Raw genomic sequence first — 18,901 nt, forward strand, 5'->3', positions numbered from 1 at the left:
TCCTTCCTCCCCCCCCCACCCCACTCACCAGCTCCAAAGCACCTTGCAGGGATGCTCTGCTCCCCACATTTCTGCCCCCAGGGGATGCGTTTGCACAAGCAACGGGTGGGGACAGCATGTGTGTATGGTGTGTATGTACAGGTGACAAGCTGTGACTTTTCCTCCTCCCCTTCTGTGCTACGGCCATGCGGATGAGTGACAAAACTGTGTCTATACTTCACCATAGGCCCTCCCAGGTGTATCCTCGGTCCTTTGCCAGTTCAAAAGCCTCTCTGGGCAGGGCCTGTACTACTTCTGCTTGGACCGGGCCCAGCGCTGTGAGGGCCTTGGGTTCTCCCCTCAGAGAAGTGTTTCTGGCTGTTGTTACTAGCAAGTGCAGAGAGAGGGAGCAGTCACCCAATGGATAGAACAAGCAGGAGCATGCAGAACGGGAGGAGGGAAGACTGAATTCCCTTAAAACCTTCCAGAATGTGGGACACTGAATACGGGCCCAGCTCCCTCTTCTCATTTGCTTTCCCAGAGCTTCCCAACTCCCCCTCCTCTTCCCCAGCTGTTAATGCAAGAGTCGAGCCAGAGAAGCACTCCCGCAAATGCTGCTGTCTGTCACAAACACCCTGTTTCAAGCCCTCCAACATCTGCTGCGATCTGCCAGCTCCAAGCTCTTCGAGTGACTGAACAGTTTACCCCACCCCCACTCCAATCCCTCAGCGTTGGTATTTCAGGCTCCAAACCGGTAGGATCACGAAGAGAAGCAGTGCAGCTTGTTAGCTGGCAGGTGCCAGTGTTCGACAGCTCCCTGACCATAATTCTTTTCTCCCTTCCTCCCACAGAAAGGTCTGTCAGACAGTGGCATTTGGCTTCTGTACAGCACCCCTGCCAGCAGGAAGCTCTGGCCATGTGTGTACGACTCTGGAAAGACTTGAGTTCCCACAGTACCTACCGAAATCACCCGTTGAGTGCTTCGCTGGATCAAGTCCACCCCTTCTTAAGGCTGCTGCAATATGCTTGGAACATTTTTATGTGCCTCCTTCCTCTAACCCAGCATTTCCCAAACTGATTTCGCTACAGAACGCTTCTGGGCTTGGAATATATTGAATGAACACATACATGGTGTTTGGGGGGAGGGGGAAGGTGGGGAGGAGGGTTTCATACTGAAAAATTGCCACACATAATGCTCAAAAGTTGATTTGATCAGAAAGTCACTAAGCATAGGAAAACAGTGAAAGTTCTTTTCTTCTACAGACGAGGTCCAAAATTCCAGTTTCCTTGACAATGAAACAATTTTCTCTGTTGCAGTAAAAGTGGCCACCTTCTTTCCTTGCAGTGACAAATTCACGTAATTTAATTTTGTGAAAACATCTGCTAGGCACACAAATCTCAGCAGCCACAAAGAACTTGTCAGTCAGAGAGTCGAAACATGGAATCCAGGAGTTTATCATGACGCTCAAAAAGTCTTACAAGCACTTTGCCTCACTTTAACCACCTCACGGCCGTGTGTAAATGAGCACACGCACACAATTTCATACGTAATATTTTAGAAGAAAAATATCACGAGCATCGACCTTTTTTCCTGGGACACCTAGTCACATCGTGTGACACACCAGTGTTCCATGGAACACAGTTTTGGGAAACGCTGCTCTAACCAGATCCTAGCACATGTGGATTTTCTTGTGTGAAACCATTGTCAGAAACACACTCACACCATTTACAAGAACTCAGGCAATCCTGCTTCTTCCTACCCAGGCCCTGCAGTAAGCACAGTACACAGAGAACTTCCAGTGAAAATTCTTTATAGTGACTTGGCAAATAGGTAAACTGCCTGTGGAGGGAGGGCAAGTCCCACATGAGTTCAGGGCAGCGTACACATAGCACTTCCACGCATCATGAACCACCTCTGACCACAGCACAGCTGTTTGGGGAGAAAAATGGCTTTGCTGCACGAGGGTGACACCGGATGACGGGAAAGAATCAGTGAGAACACCACACCTACCCAAGGAGCTCTTAACCCCATCGTCAAGGCAGCTGTTCCAAGCTCCCTGGAGCCCTCCAAGCATATGGGGGAGGCAGACTGGATGAAATCCATGTCCTTTCACCTGGGCTCAAGTCCAGCCTCAAAATAGCTCAAAATAGCTCTTGTGCCAAGTCCAAAAAAAAAAAAATCGCATGAGAGGGAAGAAAAGAGCAAAGTAAATGATTATCCATATTTCTTTAGTTTGTCATGTGTAGGTGCCAGTGTAGCAACCTGAGCTCCCAGGAGACCCTCTTTGTCAGGGTCCCACCTCGTCCTGCAAACCCTCACACTGAGTGACAGCTGCCAGATTTTAACTCAGACTCGACGGTGATGTGGATTTGTGGGCTCAATGATACTTTTTACACTTGGAGCCTTTTTTCGTGAATGTGTGTGTGTGCGCACCTCCCATCAGGATCCCTTGGGCCTTCAGTGAAGAAGGCCAATCTGTGAAAAGGCACCCCTGTCCTAACACAATACCTAATCACCCCACAGACAAGTCAACAGCCTGGCCTCCGTTAGGGAAACTCTCTCCCTTAGCCATTGGCAGGAACTCCCTTCCTCCCACAGGTCCAGCCCTGCTGCTCCTACTTTCCAGCAGCCTGTGCTGACCAGAGCAGAAACCAGCCTGAAAGCGCCTCTGAGCTGAGAACGAAGGTGAGTGTTACAGGAACTCAGTCCCCTCAGGGGTTTCTGAACTCTTGGGCTCCCCTACAGGGCACCCTGCCTTGGCATGACACTCGGGAAGCTTCCCAACATCTTCGATGTTTGTTTCCCCCTCTTACGTGATCTGCAATGTGTGGGTTTTGTTTCTTTGGGTTTTTTTTTGTCATTAAAATCCCACCGAAGCCTACAGGCTGGGCTGGGTTTGCATCACAGGGGAACAATCTGGCTTTCTCTTGATCTTTGTGCTTCAATTCTTTCTACTTGTGCTGCAATACAGTAGAAAATTAGGAAACTAAGAAAACTAAGGGGGCAGGAGCCAAAGAACAGGAATTTCTCCATTTCATTTCTGTTGCCAGGTTGTATCCGACTGATTTACACTTGCTGAGCCATTTGACCATTATAGCTTCAGGAATAATATGAAGCCAAGCAATATTACAAGGGCAACACTCTGTGGGTCAGTGTATATATGTATGTATTTAACCAGCTCTGCAGGAAACCTCTGTTAGGTCAAATGGTTTCTGTTATTGCTTCTTCCTGGTTTTGTTTGGGTGGGCGGGTGGGGTGGGAGGGAGAAGGAGAGAAAGCTGGAAGGAGGGGAGACTGAACCACATACTCCCTGTGTGTGAGAGAGAGAGCTGGCAGTCACACCCACTTGTTCCTGCAGGGAGAAAGTGGCTCTTTAGTTCATTGTTTACCGTATTTCCAAAGAGCCCAATAAAATGTATGGGATTTATGGGGTACTGGGAGGCAGCCACATGACTGCGCGTCAGGAGGAGGACATTTGAGGCAGTAAGGGGAGGTTATTACGGATGCCTAGGGCAGGAGTTAGCCACCAGGAGATGTTAAGGGGATTGGTAAGGGTAAAACAGTCAGGCAACGTGGCCAGGGTTTGCAGTGTGTGTTGAAGCAGAGTCTGAAGGAGACTGAGGGAACGTCAAACACACCCACACTTTATCTACCTGACAGTATGTCTAGACAGATAATAAGAAAGCCGTACAGAAGGGAAGCTTAGTAATAGCTTGGGACAGGTTATTTCTGACCTTACTGAGTGTCTGCCATTCAGTGATTGTAAACAGGCAATACACTGCGCTCAGAACTCCATGCTGGTGAATATACTCCTGTCCTAAACTGGTGCATGCTTTTGCTGTTTGCATTTAAATGATTGCTGTATTCCATCCCAGAGGTGGCTGTACTACAGGAGTGGAGGAAATGATGCCTGAATACAGTGTACAGAGTTAATAACATTTGAAAAACTTCTTTGGATGATTATCAAAACAAAAAAGCAGTCCAGGAGCACTTTAAAGACTAACAAAATGAACTGCTTTTTTGTTTTGCTAGTATAGAGACTAACACGGATATCTCTCTGTTACTATTCAACATTCTTTGGATGAATAGTGCTATATTACATTACCATTCTCACTCTGTCAGATCTCCCACTGTGGTCAAGAGGTACAGTAAGAACAGAATAAAAGTTAACTAAGGACTCCAGGGTTTGGTGACAGTTCTAAGTGACTGAATCAGTTCCTTGTTTTAACTTGGGTATCCTCCTATGCTCTGCTCCTGATAACACCTGGAAGATGAAGCTGAGAGCGAGAGGTAAACAGATGCTACAGCAGGGCAAGAGGATTTTTAACATCTACATTCAGTGCTAACACATTTTAAAGGGCCTCCCATTAAAACATGTTAGCGAACACTTTTGTTAGTCTATAGACAAGGCATCAGTTTATTTCCAGCTAGGACTGGATCGCCAAACACTTGGGTCATAATCACACTACGAATAAAGGGACACTTTAACCATGTGCTGGCTAATGCTTGTTAACTAACACACACTGGAATCCCAGTATAGACAAAACAAGGTGTAATTTTAATGTGTGTTAGTTGATCAAAACCCCTGGATCAGCAAACCAGTTAAAACTACAGCTCGCCTGGGTTATAAAATTTAAACATGGCAGCACATACATCTTTCCTAGAAGCGGTAAGGCCACAGAGAACAACAGCTTTCATGAACGACAGTGGTTTAGAAAACAAAGGGACGCTGCCAAACTTGTGGACACTTCAACAAGTTTCAGCTCTCTTGAGGCCAACCTATCCCTAATTCAGGATCACGGGAATGCGTCCATTACCACAGCACCTTCTTGCATAGATTCTCTTCCCACTCTCTGCCACCTGAGCGGCTCAAAAGAAAATCAAGAGAAAACCCCACTTAGATTCTGCACCTTGAGAGTTCCTACCACCCGCAGCCGTGATTCTCAGTCAGATGTGGCTTCAGTGTCCAACACTCACTATTGAGGCTAGTTTGACCCTGCAGTGAGACTAAATGACCTCCCTCTGGACCAGTTCACTCCTCCTGCTGCTGGCAGCTAACCCTGCCTAAGCACCTCGCAGCAAATGTGGGGATGGAGCAAGAAGCGTAAGAGTAGAACCTCACAGCTGTTGTGAGCAGATGAGGGAAGGAGGCAGATGTCCCTACTAGACAGCCAAGCCCTTTGTGATGTCCAGGACCAGCTGCAGAGCAGATTGGAGCCTGACTGGCCCAGGAGATGGAAGAACTCAGGGAAATACTGGCGGAAGAGCCACCCGACTGCGAGCCAGAGCCAGAGCCAGAGCCAGAGCCAGAGCCAGAGCCAGGCAGCGGCGGCATGATACCAGGAAAATCAGATAGGACATTGCCCAGAGAAACCAGCCATTGGTCTGCTTGTACTGCCACAATGTGAGGCAGTGATCTTATATTTCCCCACTGACCCAGTGATGGGCTCACTCACCACTGCAAGGCCCCTGGGCTGGGACTTGGTGGAATAGGGTGGGCTTGGGTTCCCCATCCCTGTTGCTGCTCCACACCTGGAGCTGGCAGGATATTTACATAGGCCATAAGGCATGCACCTGCCTGTTGTTGCTTTTTTCCAGCCAGGAGGCTCATGGCTACGGACTGCTTGCTGTACCCCACCACAAGGCTAGAGCCACAAATTATTATTGCTTGGCCAGTCATGAGGCAAGAGGTCAAAGACTGTGCAATTGCTCAGGAGCCCTCCACCCTAGACCAGGGACCAGCAACCCCCAGCATGGGTGCTAAGAGTGCCCCAAGCTAATTTTGATCAGCACACAGGGTGGGAGCTGTGCCCCATCTGTCCTCTTCCATGCAGTCAGGAGCTTGCTCAAAGCCACACCGCCTGTGGATTAACCAAAGGCCAGCTAATGCTACCAACCACCACCTAAACTGTAAAGCTCTGCATCTTAGTTCATTTATTAATGAAGCTGTTGTAAGTAGGATGATTAGTGACTTTAAATACTATCACTGGCTCTTGGACCATACATAGAGGTCAGAAGGTCAAATTTCAGCACCCCGCCTTGGAAAAGTTACTGACCCCCGCCCTAGATATTTGATTTGTGCTCCAAGCAGAGGCTGGGGCTTGTGCTGGGTCTTTGGTTGGAGATTGGAAGTGTGGAGTGGGCCAGTCCCTAGCCACAAATCGGGCCAGGGTTACAACATCAGGACACCTTCTGGACTGGAGAAGAAGAAACCATCGCATACCCCAAAGTGCCCATCTCGATGTGCACATGGAGATAGGTGCATCTGGAATCAGATAAAGGTTAGCACCTTGTCCTTGCTTTGCAGCCAAAAAAGGATCCAAATGTATAAAGGTATGAGGCAAATTGCTGGGAAACAAAAAGAAATACTCCTTTCCCTTCTGCTGTTTTTCTGATCCCACTTCACCGCAATCTACTGTTTCCTTGGCAACAGAAGCCTCAAAATAAACAGACGCCTGTTAGGCTGGGTCCAGTAGTCCTTTCAGTTTAACCATCTGCCCAGAAGAAAACCTTTTTAACATGATTTACTTAAATCCTGCAGCAGTGCTGACTGAGTGACTGCTGGCAGCTCTGCAATGCAGACCAAACAGGTCACTGGCTTGTCATTACTAGCCCTCTTGTTTGTCAGGTGATGGTCTCACATTTATTTTTAAGCTCTGTCATCTAATGGCAGGCTGTGTGCATGCACGTATGTGTATTACTGCCTCTCAATAGGCAAGGCCCCAGGCTGAAAGGAGTTAACATAACCCAGCTGCCTCCAGTCCAGTTCATACAGAGGTTTCTGGTTTCCCTGCTGGTACCCTCTTTGGAATTCTTTAAACAACCTGATGTGCATGTTGTCACCTCCCCACAGACCGAGTTGCAGGAGCAAGGGCACCGGAGAACCCACAGCACAGAGGGAGAACTGCAGCAGAGAGAAACTGCACAGGCGTCAAGCGACTGCAGCTTTGCTCACACCCCGTTCCAGTGCGACAGCAGAGGAGTTTTCTGCCTGACACAAGCACAATTCCCAGAGCTGACAACCGCCTGTCTCTCAGGAGTACCGTGCTGCAGGTAAGCTGCTACCATCCTGTGCGAGAGTCCTAGACAAGGCTGCAGGTGGAGGAAGCACAGGGAGCAAGGTGTGTGACGGGGAGGCAGAGGGGAGAGATGGAGGAAGACGGTTGCAGTAGATGATGCTGTGATTCCTACAAGTGCTGCAGGCTCCTAGGAATAATGACATATGCAAATCTCCAGGGCTGCATCTCAGTTTATACAATGCAGAAGCTGAGGCCTCCAGAATCCTTCTCCTCATACCTGACATTTTTATAGCACATTCCATCGCAATGCCGGAAAGCAAGCACGCACGCCTGGAGGGAGGGAACAGGCAGCAGGCTGTACAACATGGGGCTGTGGGGATTCTGGCCAAGCATGGCAGGGTAAGCTGCTCCAGTGCTTACAAAAAGCACTCTGGGACCTTTAAAGGCTGCTCAGCAAAGACAGGACCATGTTGTCATCCAAATGCCACACACCCAATACACGGCACAGGAATGGTAGCTAGTCCAGGAAGAGGGAAATTAATCCAGCAAAGACTACAAGCAGTTCCCGTGAGTCAGCATATTTCAGCACCAACTCTCATACCAGGACGTTATTCTCTCAGCTCACAAGGGCCAGGTGTTAGAGTGGATTCGCAAAAGCATTTCCATGAGCTAGGAGCACAGGCTCCCTTTTAACTCCCTGGCATTTGTGCATCTTACTCGTGTGAGCACGTCTGGAAACTGCAGCTGAGTCTGGAGTGGGCTGGTGCCGCTTGCCCCCGCTATATAAAATGCTTCCTCTCACAGGCCCAAGGGGGTGGCTCTTTACACCCCTCTGACACAGGGACAGAGTGGTGTGATTGAAGACTCTGCCATGGGCACCATTTCAGATTAGGGGAGAGGCAATTTGAGCCATAATTCCGGGGGCTGTTCTAGGGTTGTTGCTTTGATGGGATCACTGTGCCTGATTCCTATATAGTATACAAATAAAGCAATTAAAGCTGTAGTCTACGATTACTTGTCAGTGTAGAAGAGACAGCCACTGGAATTCTTCCAGCCTCCAGCAGCGTGCGTGTAGACGAGGTACGGTTTCAACTTAAGAACTGGCACTGCCAGCTCATAAAGTTCCTACTGAAGTGAAGGGCACCATGCAGGCCCACCGATGGTGGGAGGGAAGCAAAGGGAACAGCTACCCTGGGGCCCTTTAAATTGCTGCTGGAGCCCCAGAGCCACTGAGGCAGCAGTGGCAGCTGAAGCCCCAGGCAGCACACTCTGGGAAGTGCCGAAGGGCTGGCTGAGGGAGTTAAGATGAAGCTCCACCACTTCTGCCCATGGCCACAGCCCTTCCAAGGATGCAGAGCCAGCCACTGCTTATGGATTATGGATTATGAGACAGTTGCAGTCGAGGATGCTGTGATTCCTGCAAGTGCTGCAGGCTCCTAGGAATAATGACATATGCAAATCTCCAGGGCTACATCTCAGTTTATACAGTGCAGAAGCTGAGGCCTCCAGAATCCTCCTCCTCATACCTGACATTTTTATAGCACATTCCATCACAATGCCAGGAAACAAGCAGATCTCTAGGAGCAGGCTGGGAAAAATCAGCAAGATGAACGTGATTGGTCCACCATCACATTTTACATATATGTGTAATTACTGCCCGACGTCTACTGCATTAATAACCAGGGAGATGCGTGGGGGTTCACAGGGGGCCACATGCATCCCCAAGCAACCCCCTGCACTCACTATCATGGCCGTGCCGCTCTGGTGGAGGGGCAGGTTGGCCACCATACTCCCTAGAAGCTGTGCAGCGCTTCTGGAGAAAGAAATCGGGGGGCGGAGCAGGTGGGGGGGCATGGCTGGAGCATGGAGGGGGAGGGGGAGGGCATTGGTAGGAGGGGTGGGGCAGGGACATGTGGCTGGTGCCCCCTGGAGTCCCTGCACTAGTCACCTCTGTTAATAACCCAAAGTCACTTATAAACCACCCCATATGTAGCCTGATTTACTGAAACACATTTTTTAACAACATATAGGGCTATCCCTTTAACAAGACTCTAGAGTATAATTAAATGATGGGTGTTAATAACTTAGCTTTATAATGAACATTTTTGGCAGCCAAATATTAGAAGTTTTTTGGATTGATTTGGATTTATGTTCATGGGAGGGTTTATACAAATAGTTGATAAATATACAGGATTATGTTGGACAGAGATTCCTAGTGTGTTACTGTAAGGGCAGGAGAAAGTAAATATCACCTCTGTGAAATTCACTGATGTTACCCAAGTCTGTGAGACTCTGCCATGCCCTCAGAGATGTTATAAAATTAGAACAGGAGATAAGAATATTTGCCTGCTGGAAGAGGAGAAGCTACAGTAGGCAGCTGCAAAATGGATGCTCGAGGGCAGCAGCTGAGGACAAGCAGATCCTCATATCCTGGGAAACAGGTCCTAGAAAAATGCAGCCCACGCTGGGGAGAGTTGGTAAAATCCTTGCATTCGCAGAGCCATCGGAGATTCTGTGGCACAGCCCCTGGACCTGACCTGACCCAAAGCCAACTTCAGGCAAAGGACAGACTCCCGCAGATAAGTGGGACTAAATGGTAGAATTAATGGCCGCACTGGGATACTGCCACTCACTACAAAAATGAGAGTTAGAAAAAAACTTTTTAGCACAATTGAAAAAATAGTGGTGGCAGCTGCTCTTGCTTGTTTCCTTCCTGCAGGGAAAGATGCAGCGCTGCTCTTGCGGCCTGGAGCACCCAAAGCTGGTCTGGCTGTGAGGCTAATCATCCCTTGCATGTGCCTGGGGCAGCAGCCCCCGACCCGGCTAAGCAGCCCTGCGTCTCTTGGTCTCAAAAGGGGCTTGCTCCTGCCTTTGTAGCACACTGACTTGTGAAGGTGAGGGACAGATCTTGATGAAACCTGCAGCAAACTCTTTGCCACCACTCTCTCGGTGTGTCTGTTTAAGGAATAAAAAAGTGCTGCAGAGGCTTCCAGCCCTGCTATTGGCTCTGCCGGATACTCCTGAGCAAAGAACATGCCAGGCAGGCAGGGCAGAGAAGAGAAGAGTGAGTGGCTCCCAGCAGGTGGTAGAAAACTTGGAGAGGGCCAGGAGCCCCCCTGAAATGGCATCTATATACTCTGTCCTATCCATTCGTTTCTGAGTAACTAGTGCCCTGGGGCATGCAAGCAGGCAGCAGCAGTCACTGCACTCCGGGGCATGCAAGGGCTGGAGATGGCCTGAGTGGGGCTGTGGGAGGCATCCACAATTAATAGCATTCATTAATGTTTAATCATGAACAATGAGAAAGATTTTCTGATGTCAAGTCCAGAGTTCCAGAAGGGAGGCAGGAGGGTGAGGGCAAGAGTTGGGGGTAGGAGCAGAGAGGCCATGGAATATGAGGTGAAGAGAGAACACAAGAAGACCACGGATGAAGTCCCAGCATAATGGCAGAAGAGACCGCAGGGACAGCAGAAATGGGACAGAGAAAGGCAGAGCAGGGAGCAGACTGAAAAGAGTGATGTGAGAGACAAAGGGGATAGAATACATGACAGAGCCAGGAAAGGGAAAGAAAGATTAGCTTACAGTGAACGAGTTGGACGTAGTTTCTCTCTGTACTTCCCTGGCAGACACCCTGTCTCTGCATGCTCTGTGATAAGGTGGGGCGCCTATTTGGCACACAGAGTTTGTTGATTAACATTGCAGGCTCTTCCGGATTCCGTAGTTAAATGAATAGAGGGAAGGGCAAAGAAAACAGAAAATGTCACCCGAATGCGCACGCCCCACTCCTGGAAGTGAGTTAGCTGGCGGACAAAAGAGCCTTGAAACACTTCTTTCCCAGTGTTAGTAAGTACCCATGCACACCAATCCAAGAAGCTGGGCTCTGCTTTGGCAGCAGAAAGGGACTGAGGGTGGCAAAAAGATTCAACCCTCCTCCATTCTTCTGTCGCTAAAACCCACTACAGGGCCTACTAAAAGTGACCTTGTTGGCCCTTCTCCTTGTCGGCCCTTCTTACAACCAGACAAGGCTGTAGCAGCACCATTAAATAAAACAAAAATCATGGTGTCACCAATACTGGTCCGGTGAGCAACGTGGTAGCCTGGGAGGGTCTCAGCCCTTGGAAGGGCCACTTGTGTGCAGTAGCCAGAATGTACGGAAATATCTGTGCAAACAAGAGTATAAAGTTTAATTGGTTTCAAAGGACAAGACAGCACTGGGTGATGAGGCAGCACAATGCTTAACTGTTTTCCCTGTAACTCTGGGTTAGTTCCTCTCCCTCCAGCCTCAGGATTATGATTCAGCTGTTCAGGACACAGACTGAATACACGGCATGGATTAAACCTAAATTGACTTTGGATCCATCACACTCTCCAGCCAAACATATAACTTTGGGGCCTCCTGGACAGATTTTTTTTCTCCCCCAACCCCACCACTGTCCCTGGGAGAGATTCTCTCTCCCATCCTCCCTAAATGGACTCTGGCCTGCCTCTCACTCCTGCTCTTCCTCCCAAATGAAGGAGTTCAGCAAACAGCTGGCTGCAGCTTCTTCCATTTCTTTATTACGCATCAGTAAGGCTATGGTTCAGTCATGGGTATTTTTAGTAAAAGTCATGGACAGGTCACAGGCAATAAACAACTCCCACGATGACTTGTACTATACATACCCCTGACTGAATCTTGGGGCAGCCTCTGCTGGGATAGGGTGGTCACCTTAGGGGGCTGCTGCTGGGTGGGAAGTCCAGGTGCAGTGTCACCAGCTGCTAAAGGCCACCAGAGCAAGGTCCCTGGGGTCTACTGCATGGGTTGCCGCTCGGGTTATCCCTGAGGCAAACTGCCTGGGCCCCCTCTGCAGTGACTGGTACAGTGAGCTCCAGGACTGCTCTAGCAGCATTTGACTGCCGCTGTCCGTGGAGCCGCTCCGGCAGCGGCCAGCATGGCTGTCCCTGGGCCCACCAGACCAGCTGGCCCCCAAGCTAGCTGCGTGGGCCACCCTGGGGTCAGCCACACTGGCTGCTGCAGAAGTCACAGAAGACACAGAAATGGAGCCACACCCATCGGCTGTGCATGCTCCCCTCCTAGCTGCCTCTCTGCCAGTGGCCTCACTGATGCAGGAGGCTACAACTCGGGTATTCGGGTGTTGAGAACTGGGCCTAAGACAAGAGGTGCAGCTCATAAGCTGGATGGACAAGATAGAGCGCGTGTTTTACAAGCTGTTGCAAAGTACGAGCAAGATGCTGTATGAACATCCTCAGGGGTCCTTCAGGGCTTTGCAGGTCCTTTACTGCCTGCTAGCTGTCCTCATTATATGTCATCTTCTGTCCTTACGTGAACATTTGCAGACTAGACCTGGTCTTTATCCAGCACCCATGCCATGGTATCTGCATGCCTTTGGGATTGCAATTTCTTGTACTGCAGGGATTCAAACCCACTGATATCCTGCTGGTACCCTTTGATATTTTCTACCGATGATTTCACTCCTGTGATGAGAAGGTGGTGCCCCTAGAACAATAGAGTCCAACCAGTTCTGCAAAGTCCAGCCAGTGAACTAGCTGCATTATTCTCAAAATATATTTATTGTTCAAGCCAACTAGCCGCAGTCAACTGGCCAAACTACAGCATATGGTTAAGTGTGTTGAACACCACAGCCCTAAAATAATGAGAGAGCAAATCAGCCAGTGTGGGGCCACTGAGAAGAGCTGGAGGGATAAACAGAACTTGCCTCTGAATGCAGCTTTTTAGAAAGAATAGGTCAACCATTGCTAATACTCTTTGTCTGTGTGAAACAGGGTGGATTTAATTGAAACCTCCAGCATTCAGGCTTGGTCCGTCTCTGCTGTGTTTGTTGGAGTTTGATGCTGAATGCACTGGGGTAAAATTGCCCTTCCAGTCCTGCACATGGCACAGTCTGTGCTGTCCTCTTGTTAAACTAAACGCCGCGTCCAGCATTGTGCTGAAATCACAATGCCCACATTCCTCCCACCCACAGTGGTGGAGATGAATCACTGGATAGCTCAGGCGGTATGATTGGGATATGGAGGTGGTCAGCTCTAGGGTACTTGTTGTCGGGCAACACTGACTGAAATCATTACTATTAATCATCTACAAAATGTGATAGGTTCTGTCAAGTCCATAGTGCACATGCATCCACCCCACAATTGGGCCCTTGGAAAAGGGACCAACAATTGAAAGGATATAGAGTGAAAACGATCTTCTCAGTTCCATAGTGGGGATAAGGGTCCTTCCAGGTCACGGCCGGGGCCTGACCAAAGGGCAATATTTGCATGTCACTTTCTGTGCTAAACCAACAAGAAGTCCTGCGGCACTTTATGGATGAACAGATATTTTGGAGCATAAGCTTTCGTGGGCAAAGACCCACTTCGCCAGATGCAATTTGAGCAGCCCTGTAATGACCAAGTGACTGTGTGTGACCATCTGATGAAGTGGGTCTTTGCCCATGAAAGCTTATGATCCAAAATATCTGTTAATCTATAAGGTGCCACAGGACTTCTTGTTTTTGAATATACAGACTAACTCAGCTACCTCTCTGATACTTTCCGTGCTGTACACGTCCTGCGGAGACTTCAGATGCCAGGGCTGGCCAGTCACAGACAGGCATTTCATGCCATGTTTGCTTTACTCCTATTTTCATTTCTGCTGACATCTGTGAATGAGTTCTAATGCTCACAAAAAAGGAGAAGGGAAAGCAATGGCTGGTAGCCAGGCTGAACACTGAGAGGTGCTGTATAAACTCACACACACAGAGCTTTGCCAATACACCTCAGTTCTGGCCTGCAGCATCTCAGGCAAGTCCAGCCTGAAACTGCCCCAGAAAAAGTCTGTTTCCTCTTCCCAGCCATCTTGAGGTTTAAAACCTGCAGCAAACGTAACTGTTCAAACTTGACACCTTGGTGGAAGTTTACATGTAGCAATGAGAGTTCTAAGTAGGACAGGAATCAGGAGAAAGGGTATGGCTAAGGTAAGATCACAAACTCCACAGTGGCTTCAGTCATGAGAGACTCCACTTACACAAATGTATGTTGCTTTGAATACTTGATATAGGCTAAAGCAGATTAAAAACACTCATTCAGAAAGGTCTGGTTACTCTTTCACACCCAAGTCAGTGAACGCAAATGTATCAGCAAACAGAACACTTTATACACCCATGACTGCAAATGTGAGGATTATCTTTGCGTTATTGCTGGGAAAACTGAGACTTTAGGCCATGTCTACTCTAGACCTTAAAGTTGATTGTATATATGCAACTCAAGCTACAGCAATTGCATAGCCAGAATCAACTTATCTACAATTGACTTACCTGACCGTCCTCACAGAGGGACAGCAACAGGAGAAAGTATCCCATCAACCTCCCTTACTCCTTGCAATAATGTGGGGTACAGGAGTTGACTGTCAACCCCGATAGTTTGAGTTCATGTGTTCCTGCTAGGCACGCAAAATTGAACCTGAGAAGACCAACCCTGACCCGGTCAGTCTTCCAGGCAGTGAAGACATACCCACAAAAAAGCTTATGTGATCTGGCCAGTGTCACACAGTGAAGCTGTGGCAGGCCAGGGAATAGAACTGTGGTCTCCTCAGTCACAGCCACCTGTTCTAACCTCTTAGGAGTGGGCTTGTGGTAAGAGGGAAACACAAGCTCTTCTAAAGAAATGCTTCGTGTCATTTCAGAAGATGTGTCACTTTGCCTCTCTCACATAGGGGCGGACACTCTGGGCTGAATCCAGCTCTCACTGATCCCAGTGGGAGTTGAATTGGGTTCTTCTTTAGGGCAATGTCTACACTAGCAACCCCCTTTCAAAAGGGGGATACTAATGAGATACTTTGGGATATGCTCATGAGGCACTGCATATTCATTGCAGCACCTCATTAGCATATCCCAAAGTGCCTCATTAGTATTCCCCTTTCAAAAGGGGGGAGCTAGTGTAGACATAGCCTAGGTGCAGTATCCAATCAAACTACTTCCATCCCCTTTTCTGTATTATTTGCACAAGAAACAATATGCAGGAGGGGGCATGAAAAAGCATTTTCTTAAAGAGAAATCACAATCATCAACTGCTAAAACAAATGTACACCCTAAATAAAGCTATTTTAAGAGAAATAGTTTAAAAAACTCAGCTCTCATAACTTTTTACCTAGGAAGCGATAACTGAGTTTTCGATTAATCTCATCATAATTATCAGCTGTCTGTTGACCTGGTTCCCGTCTCCTTCCCCTGGGGGCTGGGCATTCCGTACTTGCAGCCTGACCCAGGGGTTTCAGAGTGCCATTTACAGCTGTAGGAAATTTTGCAGAAACAAACTATTCATCCCTTTGCCTTTCCACAAGACTTTTTTATTTTTTTTAAATATTGCATATTAAATCTCATTGCAGGACTGAACCTCCTCCCCTTTGAACTCTGCCTGGGCTAAAAGCGGGTAGTATTGCTACTCACTTTTGTGCCCAATGCTCTTCCTGAGGCATTTTTATTCTTCAAGATGCATAGGCCTGAATTCAGTGCAACATGCTAAGATTCCCCAGCCCAACATACTTAAAGATGTTTAATACTTAATATTAAATATGAATTGACTGGTTCAGATAAAATAAGACACATTGAACCAAAGGGAAACCAACCCCCAGAACAAAAAGTGGGGTTGTTTGAGGGTTTTTATTTTAAGTTTGAAATATTTCCACTAAAATGTAGTGAACATTATTTTTCTTTTCCTGGAGGCTTCTGCACTTGTGGGTTTCATCCACACCAGGTTCTTTTTTTAATGCCACTTCCAGTCTGACTGGGAGTGGTGGAAATCTCACCACAGAAGTCTGCTTCCAGTGACATTCTCACCTCTGGGGTTAAATGGAGCCTCCCTGACCTACACCTTGTTAGGATCTCACCCTTCAGCCATTTGGACAATTGGGATGCACAATCAGGTGCTTGCTTACCCCACACCAGGTCATAGGTGTTCTGCCTCTCCCTGGTTTAGATACTTATGATGCTCGCTTTTCCATAGCATAACAGAAACATGAGAATTAGACCATCAGCCCTTGGGGAGGTTAGTTTCCCATGTGTTTGTACAGAACGAAGCTCAATAAGATCTAACACCTGACCCCTGCTGCAGTACAAATAAGTTGTTTAGTAGAAATGGGCAGCTGACAAAGGCAGAGCAGAGTTGTACTCCATCCCTTTGGGGGTGCTGTGGAGTGGTCTCCGCAGACAGGACTTTGCCTGATCAGGGTGGATTTCAGGTTCCTGTTTCAGGTTCTACTGTACTCCTATCTGCATGTGCCACAATGAGTGAAACATTTAAAATACAGAAGGAAAGCCAGCTTCTGAGGTCACCTGTCTAGTATTCTGCTTAATCCCTCCAAGACTGGAAGCCAGGCTCTCATTGAAAATTGGCAGTGTGAAGTTATTTATTAGAAGTCCCTTTGAGGCTACAATAAATCACCCCATAGGCAGTCCAAACAAACACAGGGTGTTGATCCTACTGCAATTAGAGGGCGAAGGGGCATTTTTCACAATGCTCACACCATTACCTCAGAACTTGAAGATGAAGTGAAAGCTTCTCTTTCAAAATTAAGCACCCTGTTGAATAGCAGAATGGATGGCTGGGGTGTAACTTGTGTACACAGTCCATTTTAAAACCTAAACTCTTGAGGCTCAGATCCTCCTGTATCCACCGGACTGGCCAAGCCACAAGTTAATAGTGTCATGTTTTCCAATAATACCACTCAATGTCACGAACACCTTGTGCAACACCTGACTTGGTTTTAGAGGTCAGCAACTACATCAACTGCCGTAGAAGAAAACCAAAACTCTGAACTTGGTGTCTTTCAGCTTGCCTTAAGCAATAGCAGGAGCATGGCTCTCCACCTCGTCAAGGAGCTACAGTAAAACTTGCAGCATGAGATACATTTGCAGCAATATCCCTGAATTTCAATACAATTACTGTATGAAGTGTGACTGGATCAAGAGGAGGAAATACTTTCTATAGAACAAATTCATGGAACCATGTGCATGTTTTAGGGCCTGTTATTATGGTGGTATTTCAATTTAGCAGGAAACAAGACTATCACTGTCTCCTCCTGAATCTGGTACCTCTAGAGCATGCTGTTTCTCTCACACGTTTGTGGGTGTTAGAAAAGGTTGTAGGAAAGCCTTCATATCAGATACACTAACTGCCCGGAGATACTTCTAAATGAAACAAACTTTAGGTCTTGACCGCTTGTGGTAATTACAGGTCTTGGAGCACTTTTCCTAAGAGTGGGGGTGGTTGGCACAGTAGTACCTTGGTAAAATACCAAATTTAGATAATTACATATTCACCCCTGAAGATTCAGTTTCAGTTGTTTCTGAACTGCTATGTGCTATTCAACCACTGCATCCTCCCAGCGATGCCAGTTGCTTTGGGGGACTTTTATGTTATTTTAATAGCTTTCTTCTCATCTCCACACACAACTACAGAATTCCACAGGGATTCACGCTAAAAACAAAGATGCCCATTAAGTGGTGCTGACGGGAGTCACCGGGTTCCTTTTCGATTATGTGTTTCATCGAAAACATGGCACCTGGTCACCCTATATTATTTAAATGTAGCATTTCTATTACACTTTACAATCACCTGAAAGCTGAGCAAACCTCACGGTAATCCCAGGTAGCTGTAAATTCATTTGAAATTTTGAAGGAAGAGACACTTGGCACTGCCTAATCATATCACGGGGCAAAAAGCAACCTCTCCCTCCCGGCAAGTCCAGGGAAACTACTTATTAGCTGTAACTTTGACCTCATCTCAGCTCCCAAACACACTCATATTAGCCTTTCCCCTAACTGTGAGAATAGAGTTTCCAAAGAAAAGAGAAGTTTGTTTCCATGGACCTTGCCAGTTGCTGCGAAGTGGGATGCCTCTAGAATCAATGGATCTACAAGCCATACTATGTATTGCACAAGGGTCCAATTATTAATTATTTGGGACATTCTTATAAAAGTAGATTGTTTTGAAAGTGCACGTGACGAAAGTCTGGGGCTATTCTTATTTTATACACATGGATTTCCATCTGTAATAGACGTTTGTCTGCAGAGAGGTGCATGTGTCTGGGTTTTTAGAACCAGTACAAAACTAGGAGATAGGAATGCCTGCTCTGTTGTCACAGTGCTGCCAATGACTTTCTGTGTGGCATTGGGCAAGTCCTCTAACCCTGCCTAAGTGTCTCCATCTGTTATATAGAGATGTCAAAGCTGATTCCCCACCTTGGCACTTTGTATGCAGGTAATGGGGGGCTGGTTAACCAAATAAAACACTGTTACACCTGTCTCTGCAGTCCCTGGAGACAGAAGAGTTTTCCTGATTTCAGTTTTTCCTGAACTCAATCAATAGTTGCCACCACCAAGTGCACAAAATTCTCTTTCCAGGAAAGAACTCCTTGGAATCTCTTCCCTGAGGGCAAAACCCACAGCCTCCTTTTCCTAGGAGTTGGAAATTAAAAAAACAAAACAAAAAAAACAACAAAACTCCCCACTAAACCATGCAGGAAGCTGTGAACTGTCTGGTAATGTGGCAGCGTCCAGGCACAAATTTTTAAGACCCTGTAGGACACAATGGATCTACCAGTACTTATTAAAAAAGAAAAAGCCCTTGTTAATTATTTAAACAAGACTATCTTTGCAAGCATTGTACCTGGCTAATGGCAACCATGAATTACAGCAAAACACAATGATTCTTCCCTGGGTCAGACTCCTGGTTACAGGAGAGAACAAAAGGAACAAGTAACCAGATCAGACATAATTTCCAAACCCCCAAACAATAAAAACTATAAACTTTAGCAACTACCTAAACTTTTCCTTTCTCTCATTCTGATGTAAGCCCAGGAGACCCATTCTGGAAGAGCTTATTTCTTCCCCTCTTTTCTTTGTTT

General features: G+C 47.3%; 2 protein-coding genes across 6 annotated transcripts in view; one reads left to right on the forward strand and one right to left on the reverse strand.

Annotated features, from left to right (window-relative positions):
• Positions 1 to 18,901, reverse strand: part of ARHGAP26 (Rho GTPase activating protein 26) — a 544,666-nt gene that overhangs the window by 353,730 nt on the left and 172,035 nt on the right. The window lies entirely within an intron of this gene.
• The window catches only part of FGF1 (fibroblast growth factor 1), a 64,732-nt gene continuing 48,243 nt past the window's right edge, over positions 2,413 to 18,901 (forward strand). Inside the window, exons 1-2 of the mRNA XM_075009646.1 lie at positions 2,413 to 2,665; positions 6,834 to 7,033. The gene's annotated coding sequence lies outside the window, so the exon portion shown is untranslated. The remainder of the gene's footprint in view (positions 2,666 to 6,833; positions 7,034 to 18,901) is intronic.

The sequence above is a fragment of the Carettochelys insculpta genome, chromosome 15, assembly GCF_033958435.1.
Source record: "Carettochelys insculpta isolate YL-2023 chromosome 15, ASM3395843v1, whole genome shotgun sequence".
Classification (NCBI taxonomy): domain Eukaryota; kingdom Metazoa; phylum Chordata; order Testudines; family Carettochelyidae; genus Carettochelys; species Carettochelys insculpta.